This window comes from Salvelinus sp. IW2-2015, linkage group LG20, assembly GCF_002910315.2.
Source record: "Salvelinus sp. IW2-2015 linkage group LG20, ASM291031v2, whole genome shotgun sequence".
In the NCBI taxonomy this organism is placed as follows: domain Eukaryota; kingdom Metazoa; phylum Chordata; class Actinopteri; order Salmoniformes; family Salmonidae; genus Salvelinus; species Salvelinus sp. IW2-2015.
In genome coordinates this window covers 43,107,814-43,120,792 of record NC_036860.1, presented here as the reverse complement: position 1 = coordinate 43,120,792, position 12,979 = coordinate 43,107,814, and the positions used below count along the sequence as shown (strand labels likewise).

General features: G+C 45.2%; 1 protein-coding gene across 1 annotated transcript in view; it reads right to left on the bottom strand.

The window, feature by feature from the left end:
• Positions 1 to 12,979, bottom strand: part of LOC111980328 (autism susceptibility gene 2 protein-like) — a 614,157-nt gene that overhangs the window by 333,386 nt on the left and 267,792 nt on the right.

Below are 12,979 nucleotides of genomic sequence, written 5' to 3'. Positions count from 1 at the left end.
CTACCCTTAGGGCCAACATTGGTATAATCTGAGAGAGATTTAGGGGTCCCCATTGCCTTTAGGACTTGGTCAGGTGGTTCAAGCCTAGCCATAGTTCCCCCAGGTGTCTCAGGCAACTAGCTAGAGTCCAATTCTCCACGCAGCTGTCCATAGTAAGGGGCCCAGGAAAGCGAGGCTCCAAGCCCAACCCGGCTCATAGCGAGGACCCGGCCAAGCAAGCGAGCCTAGGCGCGATACAACGCGCCCGCGCGTCCACGCCAACGCTCGGGTGCGCACTCGGCCAAGCACGCGCAAGCGCACAGCCAAGCATTCGGCACCCCAGCCAACCCGGGCCAAGCCAAACCCGGCCAAAAGACCACAAACCAGGTGAACACTGAGCTCCATAATTCGACGGTCTATAGTGCCATACCCTCAACCCAGCCAAGCAGGACCACACATCAGACAATATGCCGCTCATATGCGGGAGAGCCGACTTATCGCAGGATGCGAGGACAACCCAGCCTAGCCAACCCAGCCTAGCCAACCCAAGCCCTACCAACCCAGCCAAGCCAACCCAGCCTAGCCACACCAGCCAAGCCCAAACCCAGCCAGCAACCAGCCAAGCCAACCCCAGCCTAGCCAAACGCCAGCCTAGCCAACCCAAGCCAAGCCAACCCAGCCAGCCAACCCAGCCTACCAACCCAGCCAAAGCCAACCCAGCCTAGCCAAGCCAACCCAGCCAAGCCACCCAGGCCTAGCCAACCCAGCCTAGCAATCCCAGACAGCCAACCCAGCCAAGCCACCCAGCCAAGCCACCAGCCAAGCCAGCCAACCCAGCCAGCCAACCCAGCCACAACAGCCAACCCAGCCAAGCCAAGCCAGCCAAGCCAACCAAGCCAAGCCAACCAAGCCAAGCCAACCAGCCCAGCCAAGCAACCCAGCCAAGCCAACCCAGCCAAGCCAACCAGCCAGCCAACCCAGCCAGCCAAGCCAACCAGCCAGCCACCCAGCCAAGCCAACCCACCAAGCCAAGCCAACCCAGCCAAGCCAACCCAGCCAAGCCAAGCCAAGCCAACGCCAAGCCAAGCCAAGCCCAAGCCAACCCAGCCAAGCCAACCCAGCCTAGCCAACCCAGCCTAGCCAACCCAGCCAACCAGCCAGCCAAGCCAACCCAGCCAAGCCAAGCCAACCCAGCCAAGCCAACCCAGCCAAGCCAACCCAGCCTAGCCAACCCAGCCTAGCCAACCCAGCCAAGCCAACCCAGCCAAGCCCAAGCCAAACCCAGCAAAGCCAACCCACCAGCCACCAAGCCAACCCAGCCAAGCCAACCCAGCCTAGCCAACCCAGCCTAGCCAACCCAGCCAAGCAACCCAGCCAAGGCCAACCCAGCCTAGCGCACAAAGATAGCACCTTTACAGTCTGTCCCTAATCTCGGATTCATTCTCTCAACATGCTGAAAGAAAAAAATCATATTTCTCCACTCCAGTTCCCAAGTCAAAATGCACATTTGGTGTATCATTTTACTGCAATAAATACTTCATACTGCAGGAGTAATATTATATTAGGTTTTAGAGGTTTAAGACCTACAGTTGTGTCCAGACATCAGGCTACTGTTTCCATTTAAGTAGCCTACCCATCTGAACAGTAGCCTCCACTTCCCTTGACGTGCCATTTTTAATACCCACTTGTGACTGTCAAATTTGTATAGCGCCTCACAATCATCACACACACTGCTATTCATGCTTTCCTAAACGTTAGACTAATGTTCTGCCCCCCCTCTTCTATTTATTTTAAACATCCATTTCGCAGCTTTTCTCTAATTGAATTAAACTCCGAAATGTATTTTTCCTCAGTGGATGGACATGAACTCTTTCTGCCTAAGTTCCCAAAGTTGATTTGTGTGTATTGGCGAGTGTACAGTTTGGGCCTAAAGCTTAGGCTATGCTCTAACGCCAGAAATAATAATACAAGAAAAAACCACAATGTAGCCTATAGATTTGAATTGCCACAATAATTATACATTCATGGATTTTAAATGGATTGTTTCTCTTTATTCAACCCGCCACCCCCCTTCATCCACACAATATGTCATGATCCTAAACCCACCCACCTTCAGTCCACACAAATTTCATGATCCTAAACCCACCCACCCTTCATCCACACAATATGTCATTGATTTCCGTAAACCCACCTGCCCTCATCCACACAATATGTCATGATCCTAAACCCACCCGCCCTTCATCCACACAAATGTCATGATCCTAAACCACCCAGCCTTCATCCACACAATATGTCATGATCCTAAACCGCCGCACCCTTCATCCACACAATATGTCATATCCTACCCACCACCCTTCAATCCACACAATATGTCATCTCCTAAACCCACCTGCCCGTTCATCCCACAATATGTCATGATCCTAATCCACCTGCCGTTCATCCACACAATATGTCATGATCCTAAACCCACCTGCCCTTCATCCACACAATATGTTCATGATCCTAAACCACCCGCCCTTCATCCACACAATATGTCATGATCCTAAAACCCCCGCCCTTCATCCACACAATATGTCATGATCCTAAACCCACCTGCCCTTCATCTCCACACAATAATGTCATGATCCTAAACCACCCGCCCTTCATCCACACAATATGTCATGATCCTAAACCCACCTGCCCTTCATCCAACAACAATATGTCAATGATCCTAAATCCACCTGCCCTTCATCCACACAATATGTCATGATCCTAAACCCACCCACCCTTCATCCACACAATATGTCATGAATCCTAAACCCAACTGCCCTTCACACCACCAATATGTCATGATACTAAATCCACCTGCCTTCATCCACACAATATGTCATGATCTAAACCACCTCCCTTCATCCACCCAATATGTCATGATCCTAAACCCACCCGCCCTTCATCCACACAATATTTCATGATCCTAAACCCACCCGCCCTTCATCCACACAATATGTCATGATCCTAACCACCCACCTTCATCCACCACAAATTGTCATGATCCTAAACCCACCGCCTTTCATCCACACATATGTCATGATCCTCAACCCCCCCCCCTCTCCACACATATGTCATGATCCTAATCCGCACGTTAGCAAGGGATATAAAATTTTTAAATGTATTTTTAAGTTGCCATCTTTATCAGCATTATAAAAGCTGATAGTATTTCATCCCGCATAAAATATTCATCCAAGCTGAACTGAAATCTTATCAGAAACATGTTGGGTAGTTTTCACAACTTTTAATTTAATTAAAACCGGTCCAAGTGATGTCATTTGGAAATTTTGCATGGACAACCGTTCCTATTTTTGGGGAGAGTTATTGCATAAATGTCTTTGTTGCATGAGAGAAGAAGAGGAACCCCACCCTCATAGGGATATTTTCCCTTAATCATATACCAATCAACTTTTACCAGTTGAATGTAGACATTAATAATACTTTTTTGTTTTACAATTTCTGAAATATGTTATCAAAATATGCAAATTAGGTGATATGTCATTAAATATGCACAAATCTACTTTTTTCAGGACACTGGATGAAGTCGGTCTAAATATTTTGATTACATTTTGTTAAGACACTCCCGGACTGGACTCGTCTAGCGCAGATTGTAATACACTAAAGACATGGACGTAAAATACATTTTTGCCGCATTTTTCAAAGGAGAATGTTATCTAGAATAGAAAATGGACAACATATCAACAAATCCGTCTGAGCGAGTTTGGAGAATATATCCAAGGATAACCACACAAAATGTGGTGAATGCAGATGACTGAAGCTGAGAGAAATGAGTTGGCGTGTGGGAAGAGTCTGACTTTCGGGAAAGGGCAGGTAAAGACAAGTACGCTGAATTTAGACTGCCAAACGCTTAAGTCTTATTTAGACCCAATCACCATCTCTTCAAAGTAAGTTACTAAATATAGTCTAGTTCGTAACATTCTCTGTTAAATGCGCTTTTAAATGATGTGTAATTGAATGTAGTGAGCGTTGTGGTTAAAATTCACGAACATGTTTATGACAGCAGTATGCTAAACTAAAGAAAATATACATTTTCATCATGTTTTTGACATTTTTATGTCAACTTTAAAAAATATATAATATTAATGGACCAAAATACCAACAAATATCTACATTGATAGGTAGATGCAAAAATGTTATTTCAGCCTGTGGTACCTGGTCTTAAGACATAATTCTGGTAAGAAAGGGTTTATGTAGTATTCTAGGGCTAGGTGGCGCTAGGTGGCGCATCCATATGACTAGGGGTTAGGGATAAGTTTCCCCTAAAAGAACATTTCATTCAATTGAAAAACTTCTATAGCCTATTTACCCTACTCCTATCTATACAGATATAAATTAAATCCTTCAAAATTGGCCATAGATGATCACTAGCTTCTTTAGGAAAAAAACCTGTGGATTGTTTTAAATCGCACTGCCTACAGTTGGAAGGGCCCTGTTTAGTTGCGACTGTCAGCGACAATTAGAGAGGCCCAGCCAGGCATATCGCAATATTTCAAAATACAATCGCGGAAAAACATCGTTTGGAAAGCAAATGGCTATTGCTGTGAAGAGAAGACAATGAAAATACTAATCTGTCTTTCTCAACTTAATTGAGTGAACAGTAGCCTTATCGGCACCAGCAGAGAGCATAAGCCATATCCCCGGTGAGTGCGCATATTCAATCTTTATAATTGTTGGGTAAGTGCCACTTGAAAGTTTATTTTTGGACAATCATTTCCTCCTCAAATCAAATCAAATGTTATTGGTCACATATTTAGCAGATGTTATTGTGGGTGTAGCGAAATGCTTGTGTTCCTAGCTCCAACATTGCAGTAGTATCTAACAATTCACAACAATACACACAAATCTAAAAGTAAAAGAATAGAATTAAGAAAAATATGAATATTAGGACGACCAATGTCGGAAATGAGTAAAGCAGTATGTAAACATTAGTAAAGGGACTAGTGTTCCATTATTAAAGTGGCCAGTGATTCCATGTCTATGTACCGTTGAAGTCGGAAGTTTACATACACCTTAGCCAAATACATTTAAAGTCAGTTTTTCACAATTCCTGACGTTTAATCCTAGTAAAACTTCCCTGTCTTAGGTCAGTTAGGATCACCACTTTATTTTAAGAATGTGAAATGTCNTATTTGGTAGCACTGCTTTTAAAATGTTTAACTTGGGTCAAACGTTTCGGGTAGCCTTCCACAAGCTTCCCACAATAACTTGGGTGAATTTTGGCCCATTCCTCCTGACACAGCTGGTGTAACCGAGTCAAGTTTSTAGGCCTCCTTGCTCACACACGCTTTTTCAGTTCTGCCCACAAATTTTCTATGGGATTGAGTTCAGGGCTTTGTGATGGCCACTCCAATACCTTGACTTTGTTGTCCTTAAGCCATTTGCCACAACTTTGGAAGTATGCTTGGGGTCATTGCCCATTGGGAAGACCCATTTGCGACCAAGCTTTAACTGCCTGACTGATGTCTTGAGATGTTGCTTCAATATATATACACATCATTTTCCAGCCTCGTGATGCCATCTATTTTGTGAAGTGCACCAGTTCCTCCTGCAGCAAAGCACCCCACCACATGATGCTGCCACCCCGGACCTTGTGAAGATGCTGGAGGAAACAGGTACAAAAGTATCTATATCCACAGTAAAACGAGTCCTATATCGACATAACCTGAAAGGCCGCTCAKCAAGGAAGAAGCCATAAAAAAGTCAGACTATGGCTTGCAACAGCACATGGGGACAAAGATCGTACCTTTTTGAGAAATGTCCTCTGGTCTGATGAAACAAAATAAGAACTGTTTGGCCATAATGACCAATGTTATGTTTGGAGAAAAAAGAGGGATGCTTGCAAGCCGAAGAACACCATCCCAACCGTGAAGCACGGGGGTGGCAGCATCATAAACTAAGTATAAATGTATTTGGCTAAGGTGTATGTAAACTTCCGACTTCAACCCTACGTACGGTCACTGTGGGGACGACGTCCTCAATGCACTTATTGATGAAGCCAATGACTGAAGTGGTGTACTCCTCAATGCCATTGGAGGATTCCCGGAACATATTCCAGTCTGTGCTAGCAATACAGTCCTGTAGCTTAGCATCTGCTTCATCTGACCACTTTTTTATTGATCGCTTCCTTCGATTTTTATTGGTGCTTCCTGCTTTAATTTTTGCTTGTAAGCAGGAATCAGGAGGATAGAATTATGGTCAGATTTGCCAAATGGAGGGCGAGGGAGAGCTCTGTGTGTGGCGTAAAGGTGGCCCAGAGTTTTTTTCCCTCTGGTTACACATTTAACATGCTGATAGAAATTTGGTGAGACGGATTTAAGTTTCCCTGCATTAAAGTCCCTGGCCACTAGGAGCGCCGCCTCTGGGTGAGCATTTTCCTGTTTGCTTATGGTGGAATACAGCTCATTGAGTGCGGTCTTAGCTCCAGCATCAGTCTGTGGTAGTATGTAGACAGCTACGAAAAATACAGATGAAAACTTTGCTTATCATGAGATACTCTAGATACTCTCAGGCGAGCAAAACCTTGAGACTTCCTTAGATATCGCGCACCAGCTGTTATTTACAAAAATACATAGTCCGCCGCCCCTTGTTTTACCAGACACCACTGTTCTATCCTGCCGATACAGCATATAACCAGCCAGATGTATGTTAATAATGTCGTTGTTCAGCCATGACTCCCGTGAAGCATTAGATATTACAGTTTTGAATGTCCCGTTGGTAGTTTAATCTTCCGCGTAGGTCATCGATTTTATTTTCCAAAGATTGCACGTTTGCTAGCAGCATGGAAGGCAGTAGGGGTTTATTAGATCGCCTACAAATTCTCAGAAGGCAGCCCAACCTCCGGCCCCTTTTTCTCCACCTTCTCGTTACGCAAATGACGGGGATCTGGGCCTGTTCCCGGGAAAGCAGTATGTCATTCACATTGGTCTCGTTGGACTCGTTAAAGGAAAAAAAGGATTCTTCCAGTTTGTGGTGAGTAATCACAGTCCTGATGTCCAGAAGTTATTTTCGCTCATAAGAGAYGGCAGCAGCAACATTATGTACAAAATAAGCCAAGAAATATGTTACAAACGCAAAGAAACTTACAAAAAACACAATTGTTAGGAACATGTAAAATGTCAGCCTTCTTCTCCGGCGCCATCTTATGTTGGAGGCACGTGATGGTAGCGGGGTGAACAGGCCGTGGCTSAAGTGGTGGATTTCCTTGATGATCTTTTTGGCCTTCCTGTGACATCGGGTGCTGTAGGTGTCCTGAAGGGMACCCAGTGTGCCCCCGGTGATGGGTTGGGCGGWYTGCACCACCCTCTGGAGAGCCCTGTGGTTGCAGGTGGTTGCAGTACCAGGCGGTGATACAGCCCGACAGGATGCTCTCAATTGTGCATCTGTAAAAGTTTCTGAGGGTCTTAGGGGCCAAGACAAATTTCTTCAGCCTCCTGAGGTTGTAGAGGCGCTGTTGCGCCTTCTGTGTGGGTGGAACATTTCAGATTGTCAGAGATGTATATGCCGAGGAAGGCTGTTTATGCTTTTCACCTTCGTCACTGCGGTCCCGCCAGGTTAGATGGACGTCATATTGTATTTGTGTCTCCCCTTCTTGTAGGCCTATTATATGGATTAGACAACGTAGTTTTTATTTATCTATTTGTCAGAGCAGAGAAGGCTACCCTGTACTTTTTGTCRTATTAAAATCCTGCTAATGTCTCCAGTCATATAAAGTGTAGTAGAATAGCATGAAATCTGTTTATAAAAGTCAAATTTTTTCAAGTGCAAAGAAAGGTATCTGAAATAGCCTATAGCTTAGTAGTAGGTTATCTTACATAAGTCTGCAAATGCAATGTTGCATGGAATGCTATATTATCAAGGTGCATTTTTATGGTGAAAATTTGCTTCCCTAAACTTCAAACTCACGAGCCACCTATTGCAACAATTAATGACAGAAGAGAAGCTGCATGCATCTAATTAGACAAGTTAGATGCATACCCCCATCTCTGACTGTACAGTGCATTTTCTATACAATATATGCAGGTTAGGGTCGGGTGCAGGCCTACGATTTTCAGTTTATTACATATAGTCTGGCGGTTGCGGATGGATTTATAAGCAATTGTGGGCGGGTGCAGGTGAACAAACATCTGACTCGCCTATCACTAGCGTACGCGCGCGTGTGTGTGTGTGTTCCTACCATACTCACACTGACAACGAACCCATATCTGACTGAGTCGGAGTCACGAGGAGCATGATACTATGATAATGAACTAATTATAGGTATAACATTCAGACTTCCATATCTAAATGCTTATCTCTAATAAGGAACATTTTAAATTAGAGAGACAGAGAGAGATCGAGATCGAGGGAGAGAGCGATAGAGAGAAAACGAGAAAATGCGAGCGAGAGAGAGCGAGAGCGAGAGCGAGGCGAGAGAGAGAGAGAGAGAGAGAGAGAGAGAGAGAGAGAGAGAGAGAGGATGAACAAAAATTATCTCTGGAACTGGATAATTGCTGCAAGCAATTACAACTTCCATGTCGGAGCAAATTGGCCAGCATATTTCAACTTGTAGGGGGACTGTGACCTCATTTACAGTGGTGTGTCAAGGAATAATCAGAATATGTACTGAGGAGGTGTGATGGACACAATATCACACAGAACTGCTATGACCAGATGACACAGCCAGGTCAATGGAAAGGCTAGATCCCCTTTAGACAGAGCCAGGCACACAGAAAGAAATACCGTTAGGCCCTAGGGTACGAAAAGTACCGTGAGGTTGAATAACAAAATACCAGGAAAAATGTTGCGGTTTTTTCATATGTTCGAGCAAATWAAAAAATCACAGTGATCATTAAAACCAACAACTTTATTATGACATTAATCGCTTTCGAAAGCGGTAATTTGAGAGTTGAAATAATTTTGCCACATGAGAGAAGGAATTCCAAATATACTGTAATGTATTCATTAAAAGCCACTAATAACTAGGTTCAGGTTTAACAGCCTTGAGGGAGACTGTTCTTTTTGCTCCATTTCAGCAGAAAGCACTCAGAGTGCTCTGGATATGATAGGTTAGACGTATCACTTCCAGATGTTTCATTACAAAGCCACGTTCAAAGACCACACCACAGGAAAAKAACTTCTCATGTGAGGCGAGCCGGAGCAGACAAGGATGAATTTCACAGGAACCSACAGTTTTCACATTTTCATTTTRGGTTGGGAACCCTCCATGTCCTAGAATGACTGTCCTGAGTAACACCACACGCATGGATCAGGCTAGAGCCAAATGACTTCCTTACAACCTATGGGACTATCAGGTAGGCCCAGGGAGAGAATAGTAGGAGGTCATATAAATTGTAAAAACACCTGTCTCATCCCTGTCTCCTGTCACTGCATAYGCCGTCAATATGAGTATTAGCCSGAAAGTTTCTAAAGCMCAGCATCAGTATTTSTATGGCCATAAGGCTGCTAATGAGAGTTTAGCATACACTACAATACTAACAGTACACACATGTCTGTGCAGATGCTCAAAAGAATGGACCTGTCAACAGAGAAAACAGCGGGACACATAAGAGGGAATGATGATGGTGAATTAGCGGATCATATTTTGATATTTCTAAATCTATTTATTTCCAGTCCCCATCTTTTAGGGTGAATTCATTAGTATCCCCTGCTCCTCATGGTTCTCATCAGCCTGTCTGCATGCCTCGCAGGGCGCTGACTGGCGGGCTTCGACTCCAAACGCTCTCTGGCCTCTCCATCTCTTTCTCCCTCYCTCCCCTTCCTCCTCTCTCTCGCCCATCTCTCATCAAGGGCCTAGGGTAGTAACAAAAAAAGAGTAACGTACTGTTTACTTGCATTCCAAGCCCCGTAATTGCCAATTTATTTGATAGGCAGCTGGGTAATGATGGCATTTCACCCCTGCCGCARAGACTAAACACGACTGATTCAACCCAGCCTCCACGCCCACCCCAATCCAGCAGACTCCCTCTGCCCAGGACTCCTGCCACCCAGGCTGGGGAAGAGGGGGGAGGCAGGGGTGGTGGTGGGGTGGGAGGCCTGTATGCCTGCTGCAAACGCAACGACGATCAAACGCTCGCAAAAGGGGATCGGAGGCTTCAGAGCAAATAGCATAGCCAGCCAATTTAGCTGGGATTTGGGGTTAAGGCTAAACACAACGGGGCTGATGTGTGATTTGTAAGTCCTAATGAGCTACATAGGACAATGAGGAGAGAGAGAGAGATAGAGAGAGAGAGAGAGAGCGAGAGAGAAAGAGAGAGAGAGAGAGAGATGGAGAGAGGTGGAGAGAGAGAGATAGAGGAGAGAGAGAGGTGGTGAGAGAGGGAGGAGAGAGAGAGACAGAGAGAGAAAGAGAGAGAGAGAGAAAGAGAGATGGAGAAAGAGAAAGAGAGAGAGAGATGGAGAGAGATGGGGAGAGAGATAGAGGAGAGAGAGAGATGGTGAGAGAGGGAGAAGAGAGAAAGACATAGGGACAGAGATAGAAAGAGAGCGATAGAGAGAGAGAGAGATGGCGAGAGATATGAAGAGGGAGAGAGATGGAGAGAGAGAGAGACAGAGAGAGAGAGGAGAGCGAGAGAGGAGATGGGGGCCAGGCTGACCTCCCCTGCCCTCTCTGTTCCTCCCAGGCAGGTCCAGGGCAGCACAGGAGGCTGATCCGTTTCATCAGTGTAGAGTCAGATGGCGAGGGGGGAGCAGGCAGGCCTTTAGCAAACATCATTAGCAAACTGTTGGTATCTAACAAAAGGCCAGGGTTACTCATAGCCCAGCCTCACACTGCTCCATGGGTCTAATAACTCACTTTGCTGCACATCGTTGTGTTGTGTGTGTGTGTGTGTGTGTGTGTGTGTGTGTGTGTGTGTGTGTGTTGTGTGTGTGTGTGTGTGTGTGTGTGTGTGTGTGTGTGTGTGTGTGTGTGTGTGTGTGTGTGTGTGTGTGTGTGTGTGTGGTGTGTGTGTGTGTGTGTGTGTGTGTCGTGTGTTGTGTGTTGTGTGTGTGTGCGCGTGTGCACATGTGTGTACGGCCTTGAATCTATCTCAAGGTATATAAGACCGGCCTTGTATCACATTCATCACACATGCCGAGTGTGAGCCATGAAATCAGACAATTCTTCAGGTTTATCAATATGGCTTCCACAGGGTGTCACCCCCCTCTTCTCTCTCACCCTCCTATTCTCACCCCATCCCCTCTCCTTATCTCCTCCCTTTCTTCCCTCGCCCTCTCTCACCCCCCCTTTCTCACCCGTCTCCCTCTCCGCAACCTCCAACAGGGGCAGTGGTCCTGCTACAGAGGCCCTGGCTAGCGCCTCCTGCGATGTGTGAAGTGGGTTTTTACAGTGTGACAGGACCTGTTCAGAGACCCGTGGGGACCTGAGAAGGGTTCTCTTATTATGTGACATTCTCTAAGTGGCACGTCAGGCTAAAACACTGTCCTCATGCAGCCCAGCTTTCAGCAACTCCCTTCAGAAAAACAGAGAGGAGAGGCCTCAGCATCAGGCCCTCTGGCCGTCCATGCCAGACAGATAGACAGTGTGGATGATTGGCTTTAGTCAACCCTCCCTCCAGGGCACACATAGTGGTTAAAAGGCTGGCTTGGTGAAAGATAATGTGGAGGAGAAAAACATCTTAACAACCACATGAAACAGACCGTATGGACGGGTTAGAGAAATGTTCAAACACAAGTTAGATAATGTCGGGAGATGCAAGATGTCCTACCACATTCATAGGTATGTGAGTTGAATGAGAGGGAAATGATGTGAGGCATTTATCCTCAAATACTGGGCAATTAGGGTGTGCCATAATTTCACATAATTGTTGAAAATAGTGATGATATTTCATCCGTGGCGTAATCGAAGCCAAAGCACATATCATCTGGATGACATGTGATCTGAACGGGAGAGTTAACGGGGCAATCTGCAGTTGCATCATCCATTTTTGGACTYATACATTAAAGACATGTGCCGATTGATTTGTGAAGAATAGAACTTATAAATGCCTCGTGAGCTTAGTTCAACTGTCATACGCCATCAGAATCCAAAATACTGTATAAGCTTGTTTTACTCCAATGTTTGAAAACAAAGTAGATATAAACAATCTGTTTAGCCTCAAAACACGATACAACTATAATTTGGATATCAGCAATGGTCAGTCCTTGCATCCATAGCTCTGTCTATGAATTTGAGAGTGGATACATTTCTCCAGCTCCATCCCTCAGCTTTTTACCGAAACAGAGGCGGGGATAACGTAGTTATTGTTTCAAATAAGGATGGGCCCTTTAAGGGTTGGATGGGAGTTAAGAGTTGGGCCCTGAGCAATGAGGCCAAGTAGGATGCCTATGGACAAGAAACCGATGCTTCTCTCACATTCCCTTCCTGAAGTAATGATTTATTTAACATAGACGACATGGCGAGTCACATATTATGTACATCGAATCGTGTTCTGTAACCTATTATTCCAGACAACTGATATGTTGCCCTGTAATTGAAGCCAACAGGCTATCACATGTTCGTCTTCTCCTCTGTCTCTGAATGACAGCACTGTGTAAGTATTCTCCTCCACACCCATGTCACGCAGCATAGCCTAATGGATGACAAATTGAAGACTTCATTTTTCATGGCACCCACAGCTGTTGCATTTCAGTTGTTCAAAGTTGTAAAACTGTCTCTCCACAGTTCCATTTCTTCATCGTTGTTTGTCTTGACTCTCGCTGTCTCTTTCTCTTTCTCTGGTACAKTAGCATGAGGTGTGAGGTATCATTTACATTTCTGATGTCGACATCAAATTACATATTTCATTTCATGCCTGGCCAAGCATCCTATAGTATAGCTACACGGCAGAACCAGTTTTGCTTCACTCGTCTTTGTCAATGACTGGCTTYACCAACTGACAGTTTTAATCACGGGCCATATCTGATAGCAGCACCTCTGTAGATTCACCATTAAAATCAAAGTAAAGGGGCTGAG